Source organism: Molossus molossus, unplaced genomic scaffold (assembly GCF_014108415.1).
Source record: "Molossus molossus isolate mMolMol1 unplaced genomic scaffold, mMolMol1.p scaffold_m16_p_1, whole genome shotgun sequence".
NCBI classification, from domain to species: Eukaryota; Metazoa; Chordata; class Mammalia; order Chiroptera; family Molossidae; genus Molossus; species Molossus molossus.
Window position 1 is genome coordinate 143592732 of NW_023425344.1, and position 20715 is coordinate 143613446.

Genomic DNA, 20715 nt, shown 5'->3' on the forward strand with positions numbered 1-20715 from the left:
ATTTTTAATAGACACCGGTTCCACTTTTCTTTCTTTCATGGCTACGAAGAGAAACTGAACATGCTGGAGCTGGCCAGGGGAAGGGACGACACACCGTGCCTGCTTCCCCCACCCAGAGCCACCAATGCCTCAGACGCACCCCACAGATGGAGTCCCAGGCAGTGCCGGGAGGTGAGGGTCATGAAGGAAAAGCCCCTTTTGCTGTCAACGGGTGAGAAAGGGACATACCTGGAGTATTAGGGCCCTGCCTTCAGTCTCCTACTCTTTCTCTCTCTACACAAGACACCAGCCCACTCGGAGACTTTCAAACCTCAAACAAGACTGATCGAAAGACATCGGCAGATGTTCTAGCCTTTGTGTTGGAGTCATGATTTTGGTCCCTGGCTTTGTAACTATCATCACCAATGGGCCTGAGAAGTCATTAAAATGCATCTACCATGTACTTCCACTCGGAAGCCCTCGGTGTGTAAGGGAGGGCGGATGAAGGTTGAGTGTGGCGGCACCTCGCAGCCCTGTGGCAGCCGTGGATGCAGAAACCCGCACAGCCGTCAGGGGGCTGCTGCAAGTCGGCGCAACATGGACATTTCAACACGAATTCACATCGTGGAAGTGCAGCCTACCATTTGAAGGTCAAGCTGAAATTATTTTTTAATTGAAGTCAGAAAGTTCTGAGCTCAGGTTCTTGGCATTCTCCCCACATGCGCCTGCCCCAAAAATAAAAAACCGCCAAGGCTTAGATATGCCCATGGGATAAGAAACCATGACGCGCAGAACCAGCCTAGGTCATCTTGTCCCAGAGACGGTTTTCGGCACCCAGGCTGGCCCAAACAAAGGCTCCATGAGCCAGTGTCAGGTGCGGTGGTATCAGGGGAGCCCAGGAAGGCGGCTAAAAACTTAGTAAATGAATGAGTGCCCTGGATTTCCAAGAACACATCTGCATGTGAGATGGGTTCTGTGAGGAAGGGATGGGCACAGGTTCGCCATGAGCATTCTAGAAATGCCACAGGCACAGCGACCACTATAGCCAATCATTATGTTCTCACGTCTTTAGCAATAGGACAAACCCAAGAAAAGCAAAAACACCTAGTTGATCTGCCCAGATAAGTTAAAAGTAATCAGTAGCCCTGGCCAGTCTGGCTCAACAGTTAGAATGTCGGCCCTTGGACCAGGGAGTTACAGGTTCGATTCCAGTCAAGGGCACGTACCTGGGTTGCGGTTCATCCCCAGCCCTGGTAGGGATTGTGCAGGAGGCCACCAATCGATGTGTCTTTCCCGTCGATGTTTCTCTCTCTCTCCCTCTCTCCCTCCCTCTCTTCCACTCTAACTGAGAATAAATAGAAAACTATCCGTAGGTGAGAATTTTTTTAAAAAGTAATCAATAAACAAGGATAGAGGAAAGACTTTCAAGATAAGCCCGAGGTTCAACAAAGGCTAGACCCCAGGCTGTCCCTAAAGTCTAGAACTGCTTTGCCTCTGGCCACCAATTAAACGTGTGTCATCCCAGCTAAGAGAGAATATCCATTGTCAAGTACCTTATATATCTGCCCGCTACCTTATCCTACTGCATGTGCTCGATGTGTCCTCCTGATTCATAGAACCACCAACAAAAAGGTTTAGCATTTCACGTTCCCTGGGGAGCACCCCTCCAGAGAAGTACTTCTCTGTTTTGATCTATATGTGTCTTCAGCCCTGCGAGACACATTCATTACAAGGAGACAGATAGCAATCTGTTTCGAGCAAACAGTATGAGTAAATCAGGACAATATTAAGCTTCAAAGAAGCTGGCTTTTCCCTTAAACACCTTTGGAGCAGGGTGGGGAGAGTGAACTGCTCCAAGTCCTTGGTGTAAGGGGAGAAGTGGTAGTCCCTAACCAGGGATGGCGCTGGTCCCCCAGGGGCTACCTGGAAACAAATGGGACTTTATGATTGGTCATGCCTGAGTGGGCAATACCACTTAGCAGATGACATCAGGGACACTGAGTGTCCAGAGATACCTGGGCAGTGCTCAGCAAGGGAGAGCCATCTTGGCCACAGTGCCAATAGGTTCCCACTGAGAAACACAATGTGTTATTTTTTCCAACTAGTTAGTCCACAATACCAGTGTCATTGTCTTTATTCATACATTCGGAGCATCTCCTCTGTGCCAGGTACTCTTGTCGGCACTGGTACGAACAAGTCACACACCGTCCGCTGCAGATCTTCAAACGTTCAGAGAGAGATGCAACTTAACGTGCTTTGAAATTCATAAACAACTTTAAAGGGTTCCCCAAGTACTGCTAAGCAAGAGTCTTGTTGGTCTTGGTTAAAATCACTTGTAATAAAGACTTAACCACATGTGTAAATATTAAAGCTAAGTGGCTGAACAATATGACCAAGTTCCTGTTGATACCATACGCTTGCTGAACAAACTCCGCTTTTTTTCCCCCTCTCACCCAAGGATATTTTTCCATTGCTTCTTAGATAGAGTGGAGGGAGGGCAAGAGAGAGAGAAAAAAAACATCGATGTGAGAGAGATACATTGACTGGTTGCCTCCCTATCAAACCTGCAACCCAGGTATAAGCTCTTGGCCAGGAATCGAACCTGCGAGCCTTTGGTCCACGGGCTGATGCTCTCACCACTGAGCCAAACCAGCCAGGGTTCAACTCCTTTTTCACAGATAATGGCTCAAACTCTGGCTTACCCCTATTGGTTATCACGTGGCCTTCCAAACGTACGGGGTCTCGACAGGTGAGAATTTGCTGGGGGTTTTACTGCAGAGCAAGACAACTGCAGGTGTTAATTTCAATCTGACAGACTGTGACTAATTTTTTTAACGCAGCCGCTTAGGACTGTGGGCAGGTGAGTCAATATGCACACACACTAAGCAAACAGTAGAGCTGTGTCGCCAGTTCACTGCCTGCCTTCCTACCGAACATAAAAACCGTGTGTCTAGCTCTAGCATCATGTTTTCCACAAAAAGCATGAGTGTTTGGCCCCAAGGTTTTCTTGGCCCCATATCTGCACTGGATACAATGTATTACCTTTAAAAATCCCTAAGTTTCTGACCATGCGTAAGTGACTTAAACTCCTGAGGTCTGCAAAAGGAGCTGGCTGAACTGGAAACAGCGGTGGCTGTCCCCCAAGGGGAGCACCAGGCCCATCCTCAGTATGTCAAAAGGCCCAAAAGAAACCACACATTTACCCACAATATGATGGCACAGGCTGAAACACAGCTGCTTTGAACCAGAATTATGTCCACTCGATGTGCAGTGGCCATGGAGAGAGCACAGGGAGGGGAAGCCCTTGGGGGCAGCTGGGTCCGTCCTTTCTTCATAAAAACAAAAAGCAAATGAATTAGGGCTTCGAAAGTACAGTTTCCTTCTGGTTAAAAGTTGGTCTTTAAGCCCTGGCCAGTTTGGCTCAGCGGTTAGAGCGTCGGCCTGCGGTCCTGAGAGGCCCGGGTTCGGTTCCCGCTAAGGGCACGTACCTCGGTTGCAGTTTGTCCCCGGCCCTGGTCGGTTGTGCGGGTGGCAGCCACTCGATGTGTTCCTTTCACATCGATGTTTCTCTCTCTCTCTCTGTTCCTCTCTCTCCCTCCCACTCTACCTGAACAAAAAGTGGAAAAATGTCCTCGGGTGAGGATAAAAAAAAAAAAAAAGTTGGTCTTTAAGATCCCTTCTTCTATATTCTGTGTTCTATGATTCTAACTTCCACAGGAAGATGTCCGTACCCAAAGGAAGCCATTCTTAGTGTGGCCCTAATACAAAATGAACAACAATGAATAGCTTGTTCTCTTAGCTTCCCTACACTTGTTTCTATCTTTTCAACTAATTCAGCACATACTCGTTTATAAGGGGTACCATATTTCCAAAAATAGTCAGATGTAATTGTGGAGTCTCTGAAGATATTAAGGAAAGGTCTGAACTTGCTCAATTAGCAGTTTCTTCCTCAAGTTCTTGCTCTTCTAAAAGCTCAGGTAACCAGATGCTCATGTTTTTTTTTTTCTTTGACCTTTTTCTTTCAAAGAGCAACATAAAGGTTTCAGCTGAGTGACATCCCTGGAGCTCCCTGACCTCCGTGTTCTCGTCAGTAAAACCAGGGCCACGAAGTCAGCCGCGCAGCAAGGCCTGTGACAGAGAAGCAGTTCAGGTAAATAAGAGTGAAAAAAAAAAAAGTTAAAAGCTCAATGCATTATTTAATGTAGTCCATTATAATTTAGATTATGAATAATAGACTATGATTTTAAAGTATGTAGATATTTATAAATCAACTGTTTTCAAATGCGCTAATAGGAAGGTTTTCTACAGGAATTCTATCGTGTATCCTTCCCTATGTGAAAAAATCTCTCTCTGAAAACCAATGCTGAATCCCAGCTTTACATTTGGATGTGATTTTAGAGTCATTACATAAGATCTGTTCATGTAATTATTTCGAGGTACTGTACAGTTTTTTTTCAGTGCTCCCTGTGCCAGGAACTAGGCTAAGTAACACCATCAATTATCTCGTTTAATCCTCTCACAAATAAAATGAGTTTTGTTATCACCATGACACAAGAAAGATGTGTAGGCACAGAACAGAAACTCGCCCAGGGATGGACTCGCCAGTGAAGGGATGGACTGGATCCACCTCAACCCAAGCCGGTGCCCTTAACCACTGAGCAGTTCCACAGGACGGGTGTGATCACAGGATGACCAGCCGGTGACAGCTTGTCATAAGTCACTTTTGAGAAGCAGCCCACAGCCTTTCCTTGTATCTGGTTTCCTGTGCTCATGTTGGTCTTCAGACCATAATACCATTAGAGACTTTTGTTTCCTCCCAGTTATTGTCACACATTATGTTCCATGTTCTTTTTCTGTCAACCAACAGACCAACACAAAATACTCAAGCAGATAATGCAGGCAAAAATAAGCAAACAGCCCTGACTGGTTGGCTCAGCAGTTACAGCGTCAGCCCACAGTCCAGAGAGACCCGGGTTCGGTTCCCGCTAAGGGCACGTACCTCAGTTGCTGTTTGTCCCCGGCCCTGGTTGGTCGTGTGGGTGGAAGCCAGTCTCTCTCACATCAATGTTTCTCTCTCTCTCTTCCTCCCTCTCTCCTTCCCGCTGTATCGGAAGATGAATGCAATAGTGTCCCCGGGTGAGGATTAAAAAAAAAAGAAAAAGAAAAAAATAAGCAAACAAAACCTTGCTTCTGGGGAATAATCCTAGAGCTGTATTTATGTCATAATGATGGCTCTATTCACCTGTGAACCAGATTCTCTCCACTCGGAGGTTGAAAGAAAGGGTCCACGCAGTTCTGCGCATGCAGAACTCATCACCTCTCTCCCCACACCTGCCCCTACGTGTATTCTCGGTACAGTGCATCATCTTTTACCAGCTGCCCAAGCATGAAACCTCTTAGACCTTCTCTCTTTGATGTTCCAGAGCCAAAATGATCCCAAGCAATTAGACTTGACAACCTCAACATATCTTCTGTCTGTCCATCTCTCTGTGGCCCCTCCCTCAACGCCCCCTTCCATGGATCCAGGAACACTTTAATTGCTCTCCCTAACACCTGTCTTGAGCTTCCCCACTACAGCTGCAAAGTGGTCTTTCAATTGCACAAGAAGGCTGATCACGTTTCCCCTTCAAACCCCCTCACTTCAGGATAAATTTTCAATTACCAAGTGTGGCATAAAAGTCCTTGAAACCACAGCCCCTCGCTCCCTTTCTAGCTTCCTCTCTCACCACTCCCCTATTCTTGCTTGAACTCCAAAACAGACCCCAAGCTCTTTCAGCCTTTGGGTCTTAGGACCAGAACAGAGCCATGTGCCTGGAAGCCCTCTCTCCTTTCCCTGGGTAAACTCCTACTCATTCCTCAAGCTCAGGCCCAGCACCACCTCCTCTGTGAAGCCTTCCCTGATGCTCAGGCAAACTCTGGAACACTCTGAGCACACTCTTCTGAGGCTCAGCTCAGGAACTTCCACTACCAGCCTCTCCACCCTGTGACATGGATCCTTCTCCCCAGCAGAAAGTAGGCTCCTTCCCCTTGGGCTGGGGGCAGACTGTCTTTGTACCCTCACCACCAAGCACAGGCCCTGGCACAAAGTAGGGGTTCAGTAATGTCTACTGATTGAATAAATATGAGCACAAACAACACACATGGCAAGGAAAGAAAACCACTGGCTTTATAATTTACAGAGGGGAGGGCCAGACTTAGAATCTGACCTGAGCTTATGAAACATTCTATAAAGGGAGAGGTGAAGAGGGGCAAGGTATTCTTGGACCAGGGATTTGTACCAGAAGGAGGAGAAAATTCAGTAAGAAGTACTTCCTTCCTGAATGCCTACGTCATACTCTGGGCAAAGGTTGTGAGTCTCTGCCCACTAAAACGCCAAGTCCTCACTCAAGTGGGGATTCCAGAAGGGTCAAGTCACATCCTAAAATACATTCTGTGCCTCAGAGTATAAATTTCTCAAACCATAACAATTATATTTTATGCACTATTTACTAGGAATCAGTGGTTGTGGGACTAGTAGCTATTTTTAAAAAATCCAGTTGACTCGAACAACTTGGGGGTTAGGGGTGTTGAACCCACCACCTATCCCCTCCCCCAGTGCATTTGAAAATCCACTTGTAACTCCTGACTCCCCCAAAGTTTAACTGCAATTGACCGGAAGCCTTACTGATAACATAAACAGTTGATTAACACATATTTTGTGCATTATATGTAGTATTTTATACTGTATTCTTACAATAAAGGAAGCTAAACTAAAAAATCATTATTAAGAAAATTATAAAGAAGAGAAAATACATTTATAGTATTTATTGAAAAAGTCCACGTATAAGTGCACCCACGCAGTTCAAACTCATGCTGTTCAGGGTCATGTGTAGTTTCAGCCACGTGACATCAGAGAATAAATAATGGTTCTGAGTGTAAATTAGGAGGTCGGCACAGTTTCCAAACTCCAGGCTTCATTTCTGTGGTGACAGAAGCTGCAGTCAATAATGAAACAGCAACTCAGATGCTGCTCTCCTTACTCAGCGTCCGTCTAACTCTCAGAACTTGAGTGCCTAGCAAAAAGTTCACAGTTAAGTTTCAACAGCAAAGGCATTCCCCATCATTAGAACAGCTCCTTCGGAGGTTCCTCAGTTGGCTCCCTCTTGCTATTGAGCCTCAGAGACATGCGTATGGTTGGACAGCCCCAACCCACCCCCATGCAGTTCCAGCACACACCCAGGGGGAAGCTCTCTCCTCTCAAGAACTACCTGTTGAAAAGGAAGAAACTAATGGTAGCAGCTAACTATGGATGCAGGCTGGATAAACACCTGGACATGTAACTTTTAAAAAGTTCGAAGAAATGCAGGACCACTATAATATAACTCCTAGTCCCATCTACATTAATTCCATACAGTTTCTTTGAGCTTCCATCTATTAAAACACAGAAACAGGTATGAATTAATGCTGAACCTTTTTATTCCAGGGATGAGTGATACTCAGCCATGGACACAGAAAACAGTTGCAAAACAACAGAGCTCCATGCATTTTATTAGGAGGTGTATTTTTTTATTATTTCTTGATTTTAGAGAGAGAGAGAAAGGGATGGGGAGGAGAGACATCGATTTGTTGTTCCATTTATTTATGCATTCATTGGTTCTTTCTTCATGTGCCCTGACCAGGGATCAAACACACAACCTTGGTGTATCAGGACAATGTTCTAACCAACTGAGATATCCAACCAGGGCCAGGAGATATATTTCCAAATAACTTTTACATTCCCCTCTTAATATATTTATCAAATTTTATAATATATTTATGTTGTGTTCAATTGTATAATGGTAACCAATCATAATAACTAAATACAGAACCTTTTTATATTTAGACCCTTAAAGCCAAAGGAAATTTAATTCAAATGACTAGACATATCTTTTACAGGGACAAATACAATACCCTAGGATAACATTCTGTGAGAACAGAATATTAATTCAGAGACCAAAGAGAATGAGGTTAAATTCCACTGGTTAAAGAAGAGTCTGTTCCAGAAGAGTGGTTGGGCACCTGGTGCCCCTGCCTGCCCACCAGTGGAGCTACTGGAAGGTGGGCCCCGGTGGGACACGCCAGAGGACACCACATGGACCACAGCAGTTCGCAATGCCCCTGAGGGGCTCCTGGCCATATTCCCGGGGAACTGTGGCAGAGGCCGTTATTACTAGAGAATCTAACTACCACATGTTTTTATAGCCTAAATCACTTAAGAAACACATTTGTCGCCCTGGCCGGTTTGGCTCAGCGGTTAGAGCGTTGGCCTGCGGTCCAGAGAGACCCGGGTTCGGTTCCCGCTAAAGGCACATACCTCAGTTGCAGTTTCTCCCCGGCTGGTTGGGTCGTGGGGGTGGCAGCCATTCGATGTGTCCCTTTCACATCGATGTTTCTCTCTCTCTCTCTCCCTCTCTCTCCCTCCCATTCTATCTGAACAAAAAATGGAAAAATGTCTTCAGGTAAGGATAAAAAAAAAAAGAAAGAAAGAAATGCACTTGTCTACATCCACTGTTACTAAGGTTACCTGCAGTCACCTACAACTGTGGCTTAGTTCAGGATAGTCTTCCTTACCTTTGGATGGCACATGCTGCCCAAGGTCACGGCTCACCTATGTAAAGAGATGGACTCCTTGGCATCACTCCCTAAGTACATTCACATCTTTTTAGCCGATTAGTGTGATTGTGTTTAAAAACTCTTGTGCCCTAGCTGAATGGCTCAGTTGGTTGGAGCACTGTCTCGTACACTGAAAGGTTGAGGGTTCGATTCCCAGTCAGGGCACATATCCAGGTTGCAGGTTCTATCCTCTGTCAGGGCGCATATGGGAGGCAACCAATCAATGTTCCTCTCTTACATCAATGTTTCTCTCCCCCCCCCCCTTCCTCTCTCTAAAATCAATAAAACATACCTTGTCGGGTGAGGATTAAATAAATTAATTAATTAATAATAGAAATTTTTTTTAAAAATTGCAGTTTGGCAGATGTTACTTAAGAGGTACTTTCAGTATTGGAAGAAGTAACAATGAAATCCACTATTACATTAAGAATAATGTTGCCATATTGGGAAGTCACATTAATCAAGTTCAAGTCACACATGAAACAGAAAAGAGGTATAAAGAGCAGTAACTGGTCCTGGCCTGTTTGGCTCAGCAGTTAGAGCGTCGGCCTGCGGACCAGAGAGACCCGGGTTCGGTTCCCGCTAAGGGCACGTACCTCGGTTGCAGTTTGTCCCCGGCCCTGGTTGGTTGTGTGAGTGGCAACCATTCAATGTGTCCCTTTCACATCAATGTTTCTCTCTCTCTCTTCCTCTCTCTCCCTCCCACTCTATCTGAACAAAAAACAAAAAAAATGTCCTCGGGTGAGGATAAAAAAAATAAGTAAATAAAAAATAAAGAGCAGTAACTGAAATCTGGAGGCCAGTCCTTCCTAAAACCCCTCTGCCTCCAGGCCCTGTGCTGCCGACATCTAACTAACAAAGTTTGGGCTTGCTTGAGAGTAAAGCTGCACATAAAATACATTTGTGTAACTAACAACACAAAACAAAACAAAAAAGAGTCTATTCAAGAAATTTTTTAGCCCTGGCCGGTTTGGCTCAGCAGTTAGAGCATCAGCCTGTGAACCAGAGAGACCCGGGTTCGGTTCCCACTAAGGGCACATACCTGGGTTGCAGTTTGTCCCCGGCCCTCGTTGGGGTCGTGTGAGTGGCAGCCACTCGATGTGTCTCTCTCACGTCGATGTTTCTCTCTCTCTCTTCCTCCCTCTCTCCCTCCCGCTCTATCTGGAGATAACTGCAAAAATGTCCTCGCGTGAGGATAAAAAAAAAAAAAGAAACATTTTAAATGGAAGATGGTGCATATCAGGTCTCTGTGATATTTAGATCCCACTGGTTATATTCAAAAGAATGATGTAGCAGCTTTATTTTAATGTCAATATTTACAATAAGCTGAAAATCACATACTTTGCAACACTTAAATTATGAGAAAAAATTTGAGCTACCAACTCAAAGTGTGTAAGGGGTAGATGGCTTTACAAAATTATTTTGGGGATGAGGTAAGTAAAAGACAGACTGCAGGCCCCGCAAGGGGAAGCCCACGCCTCCGTTCCAGCATAGTCAGGGTCTTCACATTTTACAAGAGAAGCTGGAAATCTGGATTTTTCTATGTATAATTTACCTTTCTCTGATATGTTGGTTCAGAAATGTTTTAAACAACATGAAGGCCAAATGAAACATGAACCAGCCAACAATTTTTCAGCCTTAACTCTGAGCAATACTTACCATCCTCTGTCAACATTTCCATACACAATAAGGAGAATCCTCACAGAACGCTTCCTGGTGTGCCAGGTACTATCCTGGGCCCTGGTGACACAGAGATGATGGAAACACAACGCCTGACCTCAAGGAGGACAGCCCAGGGAGTCCTGGACCAGTAGACAACTTTTTACAGGACCATCTGTTAAATTCAGTGCTGGAGTTAAATCCTGGATGCAGTGTCCACAGGGCCTTGGCATGGGTGGATCAGGAATACATGGTTTTATTTGCGAAAGCTTGGGAATGAAGAGAAGGCAGGACCAGGAGCATCCTGAATAACCAAGAACAGCTGTGATTTTAATGTCGGTGGCTCAGCATGGCTACCTTGGGAAGGAGGCTCCTTGGGAGCGGGGCTAGCAAGGCAGATAGGAGCAAAGATGATGGCAGGGGGTCCAGGAGCAAAGAATACCCACAAGGAGACAAAAACCAGTCCCGCTCCTCATTTTCAGTTCTTCTGTTAAAAACAGGCACATGATGGAAATAAACCATTGAGACAAGATCCAAAAATAATCTTAATTGGGCTTAAAAGCTCCTATAAAAATTCTTCTTTTAATCACTTCTGGAAGGCAGCTGAAAGGTACGTACAGCTAAACTCAGTTTGGAGGCAATCATCTTAATCTGTTTCTTTGAAAGATTAATTAAAACTGAGATTACCGACGGCAGCAGATGAGGGGGGCCAGCCGACGGGGCACGGCTGAGAGGAAACAGAAATTGTGTTCAGATCACGAAAACACAGCTGCGGGCCAAACACAGAGGTGTTGCACACAACCTGCTTCTTCCCTGGCTCATAATTCAATTCCTGGGGCTGGCACCAGAGTTAAGAACCTAAACCTGAGGAACAGCCTGCAGCAGGCAGTGGGGAGCACAGCAGGCCACCCGTGTGGCCTTGATTCCTGAGCCCGCCAGCGACAGCTGCAGAAGGGACAGCCCAGCGTGGCAGAGGAACCAGCAAGGCGTCAAGGAACACAAGTGTTACTCTGCACTCCAACAAGATTTTAAGAGTCTAAGATGATTTCAAGGGATCTGCTCAGCTCAGGCAGAAGCAGAGATCATAAGAAATAAGAAAAAGAGAGAAAACCCTGTCCACATGGCCCCTTCTCCACGGGAGCCTCTGGGGAAGAGGGTTTTCTCTGAGGGAGGGCTGCTGGTTTCCAACAGGCAGCAAACCAGAGATTAAGCAGGTGACCCTGGAGGAAATTCTGGTTGGGGGCCCAGAATTTGAACACCTGTCACTGGACCAAGCCTTCAATTGAAGAATCCTCCACAGCACTCACCAGAAAATCACAATTTTGGTAACGATTCCCCAGGTCCTTAATCCCACAACAGGAATGGAGGACGGTGATGTAAAGGAGAAAGGGCAGCAGTGTGAAGAGAGGCCCCTCCCAGGCCACACAGGCCCCTTGGACTCCCACACTGGCCTCCATCATCCTCTCCCCAACTAAAGTCCACTATGGAATCCAGTTTAAGGAGCCCTGGATGTGAGCTATCAAATACACAAAAACTGCCCTGGCCAGCTTGGCTCAGCAGTTAGAGCATTGGCCTGCGGTCCGGAGAGACCCGGGTTCGGTTCCCGCTAAGGGCACGTACCTCGGTTGCGGTTTGTCCCCGGCCCTGGTTGGTCGTGCGGGTGGCAGCCACTCGATGTGTCCCTTTTACATCGATGTTTCTCTCTCTCCCTCCCACTCTATCTGAACAAAATATTGAAAAATGTCCTCGGGTGAGGATAAAAAAAAAAAATACTCAAAAACTTAGGTAAGTTTTCCCCCAACATAAAAGAACATTCCTCCCTGCGCTAGCTGTCAGAAGCCCTGAGGTCTAGTCCTGTCCTGATGGCCCTTGTGACCCGCCTGCTCTGCAGGCCTGCCTCTCCCAGGGACACACGAAGAGGTTGTACCAAATTCAGTTAGCAGACAGCCTCATTGGTCCTTCTCACTCCAATATCCCCTCATTTTCCTGGTTTTGCAACTTCAATCCAAGTTCATATAAAACCCCCATGATGAATGTCATTCTAGATGTTTCCACTGTGTGCATTATGTATCCAGTGGATACTGCAGTCGTTTTATTTTAAGAAGGTAAGAGACTCAGAATTTGGGGACAGACCCTAAAATCTGAATCTCAACTGTATTATTAACACCAAAGTGAGGGTTAGGCTTAATTGTTAAGAGTACAAGTCCTAGAGCAGGCCTTCATGTTCTCATCTGTAAAGTGGGGATAATAATAACAGCCTACCTTATAGAGTTGTCACAATGAGCAAATGAGTATCTGCAAAGCACTTAGAACAAAATCTGACCCTAAGTACTATATGTTTAAGTAAAAGCATACAACTGTTCCATTTACCATCAAAAGCAGCTACAGATTAATTATACCCTAGTCAAATAGGGGCATCAGGCTGCAAGGGGGAGCTGACCTGGGGTGATGACAGTGCCCAGCCCTGCTTCTCCCCGCTCCTGGGTGAACCACGCTAGGCCCCAGCAAGGCCTCACACCTGCCCCATCTCCTGTGCTCCCCCAACCACGCTCGTTCAGGCCCCTCTCACCAGGACCACTGTGCCAGCCTTCCAATCTCTCTCTGTAGGCTGTCCCAGCTCCACTCCCCCGGCCCCAGAACAGGTCGGTTTCTAATACTCTAGTATTATATTCTAATAGCTTTATCACCTGGATATTTTAATAGCTTGTATCATCAGCTAAAATTAGAAACATTGTAACCTAGAACCCAAACTCATCAGGATCTGACCTCTTATTAGTTCTTCCAGTGTCCCCCCACCCAGCCAAATGACCCACCTCCCACGTCAATCCTGCCGTCCCCACGGTGGTGCTTCCGGCCCAGCATGCACCTTGCCTGTGTGCCCACCGCCCAGCTGGACATGCCCCCCTGCTACAAAGTTTGGCTCCCAGCCGAACACTCCCACCACGTCTCCCGCAGGTGGGGTTGACATCTCCATTTCTGAACTCGTGTGGCACTGATCTCTGCTTCGGGACGGCAGACAAGTGCCCTGTCAGAGCCTGATCTGAACCCCGGCTCTGCCACTGACTAGCTGAAGGTCCCCAGGTGAGAAAATTAAAACCTGTTTCACTGAGGTTATGAGGGTAAATGGGGATAACATACGGAAAATGCTTGGCTTGGTTTCTCTTCACCTTCCCTCTCTTGTAGAATTTACTTCTCAAAATTTAATATCGTTATTTAAGCTTATAAGTTTTCTTCCCACTAATGCTGCAAGTTTCTATGAATGTAGGATTTTTGTCTCTAAGGACCTCACACGGGCCTTACATTTAATAAGAGCTAAGAGGAAGTTTTCTAAATGAATAGATAAATGGAATATTTTATACTTAGTCTTCACATTATTTTTAATAATTCCCCATTTGAACCTATATTATAGTTGATGACAGTAACTAGCCTATAAATTTAGTATGGCTATCCAGATGGTTCTGAGGAAAAAATTCTATTTTGAGTCTTACATGATTTGATTCTATCCATTCAAATTTATTTATTTTCTACCCATTCCCTCATGTATCCTACTACCCGAAACCACTGTGATTGACACTATGTCGTCTATAGAAAGATAGGTCCCTATTCCCAAACTCTCCCATTGGCACTGCAAGACGTTTTAACAGGCCTAGAAATTTAACCAACTGGGTGTTTTGTTTTTCTTTTAAAAAACACTTGAAAATCATCTTCCTGAAAAGGAATATTTTATTCATGCCAGTTTAGCTAATGACGGGAAAATGTTCAGTACTCGAAATGGAATGAGAAAGAAAAAACGGTCAGCATGAATTTCCAAAGGCATCTGGAAAACTGGCAACCGGTGATCCCAGCTGGGGTGAAATTTCCTTCCCGTGCAAACCCTGAGTAGAAGATAAGCCTCTAAGATTGACTGCCTGGTGTTTTCTTTCCCTGCCATACCAACCCTAAGACTGCTTCAGGAACTCCCAGAGACAATCCTCCGCAAAGTTTATTTACATAGCAATTGTGACTTAAACAGGGGAAAGTACACCTACAACTTATCCCCAGGGCTCCAAACAGGCTTTACATTAAAACAGCTAATTTTGTATTGAGAATAACAAGAATCCAGGCAGAAGTCTGACTTAAAACAGAAATTAAATCTTCCTGCTATATATCCCTTATGGTCAAAAGACTGAGATGCCACCTCTCAAAGTTAAAGTCACTTTGTGCCGCGGAGTGGTGCATGCCGTGGCCAGCCCTGAAATGACCTACAAGAAGAGTGGCCTTCTGGCTGGGCCCCTACAGATCTAACCCAGTGGGTACACTGACTTCACCCCCTCAATCCACATGGAAGGCGTCAAAGACCTCAGAAGACCTCAGATGGCCATCCAAAGCCACTGACTTTATGATCACTTCCATCAGCCTCTCCCCAAAGGAGGAAAGAGCTTCAGGCAGGTAACAGCTGACAAAAGACCCCAAGATCAAGACTCCAAGATCAGGGTTTCACCATGGCCAGTTTAGCTCAGCGGTTAGAGCATGGGCCCACAGACTGAAGGGTCGAGGGTTCGATTGTAGTCAAGGGCACCTACATGGGTTGCAGGTTCGACTCCCAGCCCCAGTTAGGGTTATCTGGGGGCCAACCAATCAATGTGTCTCTCTCACATCAATGTTTCTGTCTCCCTCTCTCCCCCTCCCTTCCACTCTATTTTAAAAAAAAAGAGCCCTGGCCGGTTTGGTTGAGCAGTTGGAGCACTGGCCCAGACCAAAGAGTCCTGGGTTCGAATCCGGTCAAGTGCACATACCTCGGTTACAGTTCAGTTCCTGGTCCTAATCGGGTAGTGCAGGAGGCAACCAATCAATGTGTCTCTCTCACATCAATGTTTCTTTTTCTCTCCCTCCCTCCTACTCTGACTAAAGATAAATAGAAAAATATCCTCGGGAGAGGATAAAAAAGAAAAAAAAAGAAAGAAAGATGGTTTCCTCCTAAATAAAACTTTCAAACTCGTGGCCATTAACACTCACTGGGAATAACTGGAGAGTAGCCAGCCAAGAAAGGGCAAGTTACTAAAACTGGCCCTCCAGCCTCTGAGAGGCTCAGCAGAATTATTCTTGCTATGAGAAGATGAGGAAGAAAGATCTGGTTATTGTGCCAGTGTGCTGGGAGGCACCATAACTAGGTCACATTCCCACTTAGGCTGGGATAGGCCACGCGGCTGCTCCGGGCCAGCATGTGGGTGGCACGCCGTGCGAAGCCGAGTCTGGCTCTCATGGTTGGCGTCTCTTGGTGAGTCCTGAGAAGGTGCCTCTGGTCACACACCTCCAAGGGAGTAGGGTCAGGACACTTCCAGAGACCCTGATATCCTAAATAATGTGTCCCAGGTGCCATGGGCAGAATACAGCCCTAGGTCTAGGTTCACACCCAGGGCTTGCATAGCATGAAAGAAACATATGCATGTGACATACACATGCAAGAGCCCACCCAAACCCCTCAGCTCACCTCACCACAGTGTGACACTTCTTCACACCAGAGCCAATACAGTGAACCACCAGCTCCTTCTCTCACCAGGCAATCTTGCCTCCTCTCCAGTCCCATGGACTGGAACCACCGTCCATGAAGTATGGTTGTGTCTCCAGCTGCTCCCTGGGATGTAAATCATGCAGACCCAAAGAAAATGTTCCTCACAATTGAAATTGCAAGCCTTGCCTTGATCCAAGGCTCATGAAGCATTTTCCTCCAACAGGAGTTGTTTTTGTTTTGTTAAGACTTTCTTAAATTGATTTTTAGAGAAAGAGAGGAAGGGGGAGCGAGAGAGAGAGAGAGAGAGAGAAACATCGATGTGAGAGCAAAATGTGGATCAGCTGCCTCCTGCATGCCCCTCAACGGGGATCAAGCCCTAACCCACGCATACGCCCTGACAGGGAATGGAACTAGTAACCCTTCTGTGCAAAGAATGACACCCAACCAACTGAGCCACACCGACCGGGGCTCCTCCCACACAAGTGTTTGAGCGGAGCACAACGTGACTCGGGAGCATGGCCACACACTCACTTGCGTGCCGTAGCTCATGGCTTCTCAGGGTGTGATGTTTTCCTTTTCACAGCAGACGTCCGCAGTGGCAGAGTTTCCTGAAACACTGTTGGAACCTGTAGCCCTAGGCAATCACTGAGTTGTTTATGAGCCCTCAGAAGCCTCACAAGTGTGCATTTTTAACAATTTATTAATTTAAGAGGCACACTGGATGAGATGCACTTAAAACTTTGCAATCAGCAGATTGCTAACTCTTCCTGTGCCTCTGAGCAGCACGCAAACACTGAGATATGACTAAAACATTTCCAGGAAAAAGAAGGCACACCAGATTATTTCAGGGCTTTCTTCTCTCTGCTTTTAACCAGCTTTACTTGCTTTTTACCATTTATTTGCAGACAGAGGATTTAGAAGCTGGAGACTGGGGGGAAAAGCCGAACATGAGAAAACTCGTAAGGTTCCAGGCTGTTTCAGGTAAAATTGTACTACGACAAAGACTTCAAAGTCTCCTCCTCCCAGAGCAGAGGGAAAACAAGTGCCCCCAGTCTCCCAAAATATCAGAGAAGGAGCCACTGACAGACATCACTGCAGAGTGGACATCTCCTGGGAATGCCCACACCAGGAACCGCTCCCAGCCGCACACAGAACACCAACCACCCTTGAGATGTTAAGTGGCAGATGCCTCCAGACAGGAAGGAAGCTCAGGAAAGAAATTGCCAAGGTTTCCTCTCTCCCACAAGAGGCTCCATTTCCTCGCTCACTCATGAAAGCAAAAGAGGGAGAGGCAGGTGTGAAATATGGTTTTATTTCTTAAAATGAGTAAAATATTTTAGAACTTACATTCCAATAGACAGAGCTAGCATTTACTCAGCAATTATTATGACATGGTAAGATAATATATATAACATTTAGTGAGGGCTTATAATGTCTATATATTTATTTCAAGCTCTCTATAAAAGTTAGTTATTGTTTTATGTCTATATATACATATATAGTGCGTGTGTGTGTGTTTGTGTATCATTATTCTGAGAATAGTAGTAATTGGAAAGTGAAATATGCGAAGGTAAGATCATCTTCTTGGCTCCTTATTTTATTAAAGTATTAAATCAGTCTATTATATGTAAATTATACATAAAATTTCTTCTTCTGATAATGAATCCCCAATTAACATAGAAAATCTAAGAAATATAGCAAGGCAAGAAGGAGAAAATTAAAGTTATCCGTCATTTTAGTACTCAGAGATGACTACTACCACTAACACTGACGTACATACTTCCAGCCCTCTCCCTATGGCTGTAATTACAAATGTTCTTCCACAAAATTGGGATCATGTTACGTGATAACTTATTTTTCACATTAAACAGGATATTAATGTACCCATGCCCTTAAATAATATCCTTCATCATGAGTTAAAGTCTGCAGAGTGTCACATTCTATTGCTGTGCCATAGTTTATTTTATCAATTTTGCAGTATTAAATGACTTGTTCTCAACCATCAATTACTATAGGAAATACTAATACATATATTTTTTTCATAAAAGCTTTATTAAGATATAATTCACCAACTTAAAATGTGCAATTTAATGGTTTTAGAATAGTAATAGAATTGTACAATCATCATCCCAATCAATTTTAGAATATTTTCATCATGCCCCAGAAAATACCCTTACCCATTAGAGGTCATTCTGTGGGGTGTTTCCCCTCAAGCCCTCTCACCTTTAGTCCTCAGCAACCATTAATCGGCTTTCTGTCTCTATAGATTTGCCTATTCTAGACATCTGACATAAACAGAATCATATAATACGTAGTTTGCTATGACCGGCTTCTTTCATTTAGACTACTGTTTTCAAGGTACAACTATATTGTAGCATATATCACTACTTTGTTCAGTTGTATGGCCAAATATCATACCATTGTATGGATATACTGCATTTTGTTTATCCGTTCATCAGTTGATGAGTATTTAGGCTAATTTAGTAGGTGTGAAGTGATATCTCACTGTGATTCTGAATTGATTACTCTGATGGCTAATGATGTTGAGCACATTTTCATGTGCTTATATTTGTATATCTTCTTTGGAGAAATGTCTCCTCAGATCCCTTGCCCATTTTTAAATGGGTTGTCTTTTAATTATTGAGTTGTAAGCATTTTAATTTGATATCAGTCCCTTATCAGGTTTGCAGAAAAGTTTTCCCATCCTGTGAGTTGTCTTTCCACTGTCTTGATGGCATCCTTTGAAACACAAAAAGTTTTAGATATACAATTAATTTTTGAATATTCATGCTGGGCCCTATAGCTTTGATGAACTCATATATTAGTTCTGATAGATTTGTAGTGGCTTCCTCAGTATTGTCTCTCTACAGAATAAAGTCATCTGCCATTGGAGACCATTTAACCTTTTCCTTTGCAATCTGGGTGCCTTTTATTTCTTTTTCTTGCCTAGTTGTCCTGGCTAGCGCCTCCAGTACCAAGTCGAAAAGAAGTGACAGGAGGAGACATTCTTTTGTCTTGTTCCTGATCTCCCGGGAAAGCATTCATTCTTTCACCATTATGATGTTAGCTCTGGGAGCGGAATTCTTTTTTTTTTTTTTTTTTTTTTTTTTTAATCCTCACCCGAGGACATTTTTTGATATTTTGTTCAGATAGAGTGAGAGGGAGAGAGAGAGAGAGAGAAACATCGATGTGAAAGCGACACATCGAGTGGTTGCCACCCACACGACCCCACCAGGGCTGGGGACAAACTGCAACCAAGGTACGTGCCCTTAGCGGGAACCGAACCCGGGTCTCTCCAGACCGCAGGCCGACGCTCTAACCGCTGAGCCAAACCGGCCAGGGCAGGAATTCTTAAATGTATTTGTTGTGAGACAATTAAAAAGGTTATGTCAGTGTTATACCCACTCATAAGAAATCCTAAATATGTCCATTTCCCTATGTGTGACTCCCTCAAGATTTCTCTCTCTAACAGAATTTCAGCATTCTTTGTACTTGTAATCGGTCGACAAGGGACAGTGACAGGTTAAAAAAATCTCAAGGAAATCTGAAGTTCAAGAAGACTTGAAAAGGGTAGATTAAGGGAAATCAAATGCCTGTGTCTGGAAAAATAAACACCTGTTCACAGAAAGCCTGAGCAGTAGGCATTAACTTAAAGTCAATTTGACATTTCCCCGAGTTCACTGAATTCAGCCTCTCAATTCACTGCTGAAAGGAAGACTTTATTCTGAAATTCTGTGTTGATTTTCCTGCTTGACTGTTCCCTGAGCTCTCATTCCTCTGCTCACCCAAATTAACTCAAAGGCTCTTTACAATACCATTAAAAAAAAATTGGCAAGATCTATTCTAATTTTATTTAAATCTGTAAATCCTGGAACAAAGAGGGGTTTGACAGTTACTCAATTTGATTATTTAGTCATACCAGATACTTCAAATTAAAACCTACACCCTAAAACCTGGATGATCCAGTCTGACCCCTAAGCAAATTATATTGGAGCAACATCTTGGTTAGCTGGGATACATATAAAAAGGATAGGAGAAAACATCTGGACTGTAAAAGACCTTCCTTCAAAGCCCAGATCTTTCCATTCCTAGCTGTGCATCCTTAGGCAAGTTACTTATCCTCTCTGTGCCAACTGTTTTTAAAAAATTAATAAATAAGGATAAAAAACTCCTATCTTGTAGGGATGTTGTGAAGATTGCATGACATATTATTCATACAGTACCTGGAACATAGTAGACACTGTTATTACTAGTAGTAGTATTTCTCAACTAAACTGTTCAGAAAATGGATTAGTCTGGTCCATTCTAATGTCTGGTTTTTAAACTTCTGTGGCTGACACTCCTAAACAATCCTAGTAATGTTTTGTGTGTCTCTGTTCTATGGCAGACAGACAGTTACAGCTTCCCTTTCATTTCCAAGTATTACATGTGCAAGATCCTATGTAAGTTACCAAAAGGTGAGCCAGGTTCATCCATAAGAAGCTTATGATCGGGTACAAATGAATGTGATACACACTATAAGGATTTCATATGGATTACAATTACACAATATTGTAGAGCTAGAAGATGCTGGAGATTGAGCAGAATGTACAATGAAGGACTTGATACACAGTCTAAAACCTGGTTTTCATTAATAAATTCCAAGCATGAGCTTATACAAGTGTTGTTTGCTTCCTTTCCTTAAAAGGGTGGTAGCATAGGGAAAAAGCCAATGAACTGAAATTTTATTCTGACCTCATAGCCCCATATCCCTGACAGGCCATGTCTGCACTATTAGCAATGGCACCGCCAATCCCCTCATTTCTCCCATCTGAGCATGCTCCTGACACAGGCTAACCGGCACATCTGAAACTGTCTGATTAACAAGCTAATGAAGACTGACCAGCTCTGCCCAGGTGACTCGGGCTGCTTCTGTGCGATGAGCATATCACAGCCTTCAGAAAATGCTGACTGTG

The 20715-nt window shown here is 44.5% G+C and overlaps 1 protein-coding gene across 1 annotated transcript in view; it reads right to left on the minus strand.

The window, feature by feature from the left end:
- Nucleotides 1-20715, minus strand: part of CAMK1D (calcium/calmodulin dependent protein kinase ID) — a 411239-nt gene that overhangs the window by 363310 nt on the left and 27214 nt on the right. The gene's annotated exons all lie outside the window — the stretch shown is intronic.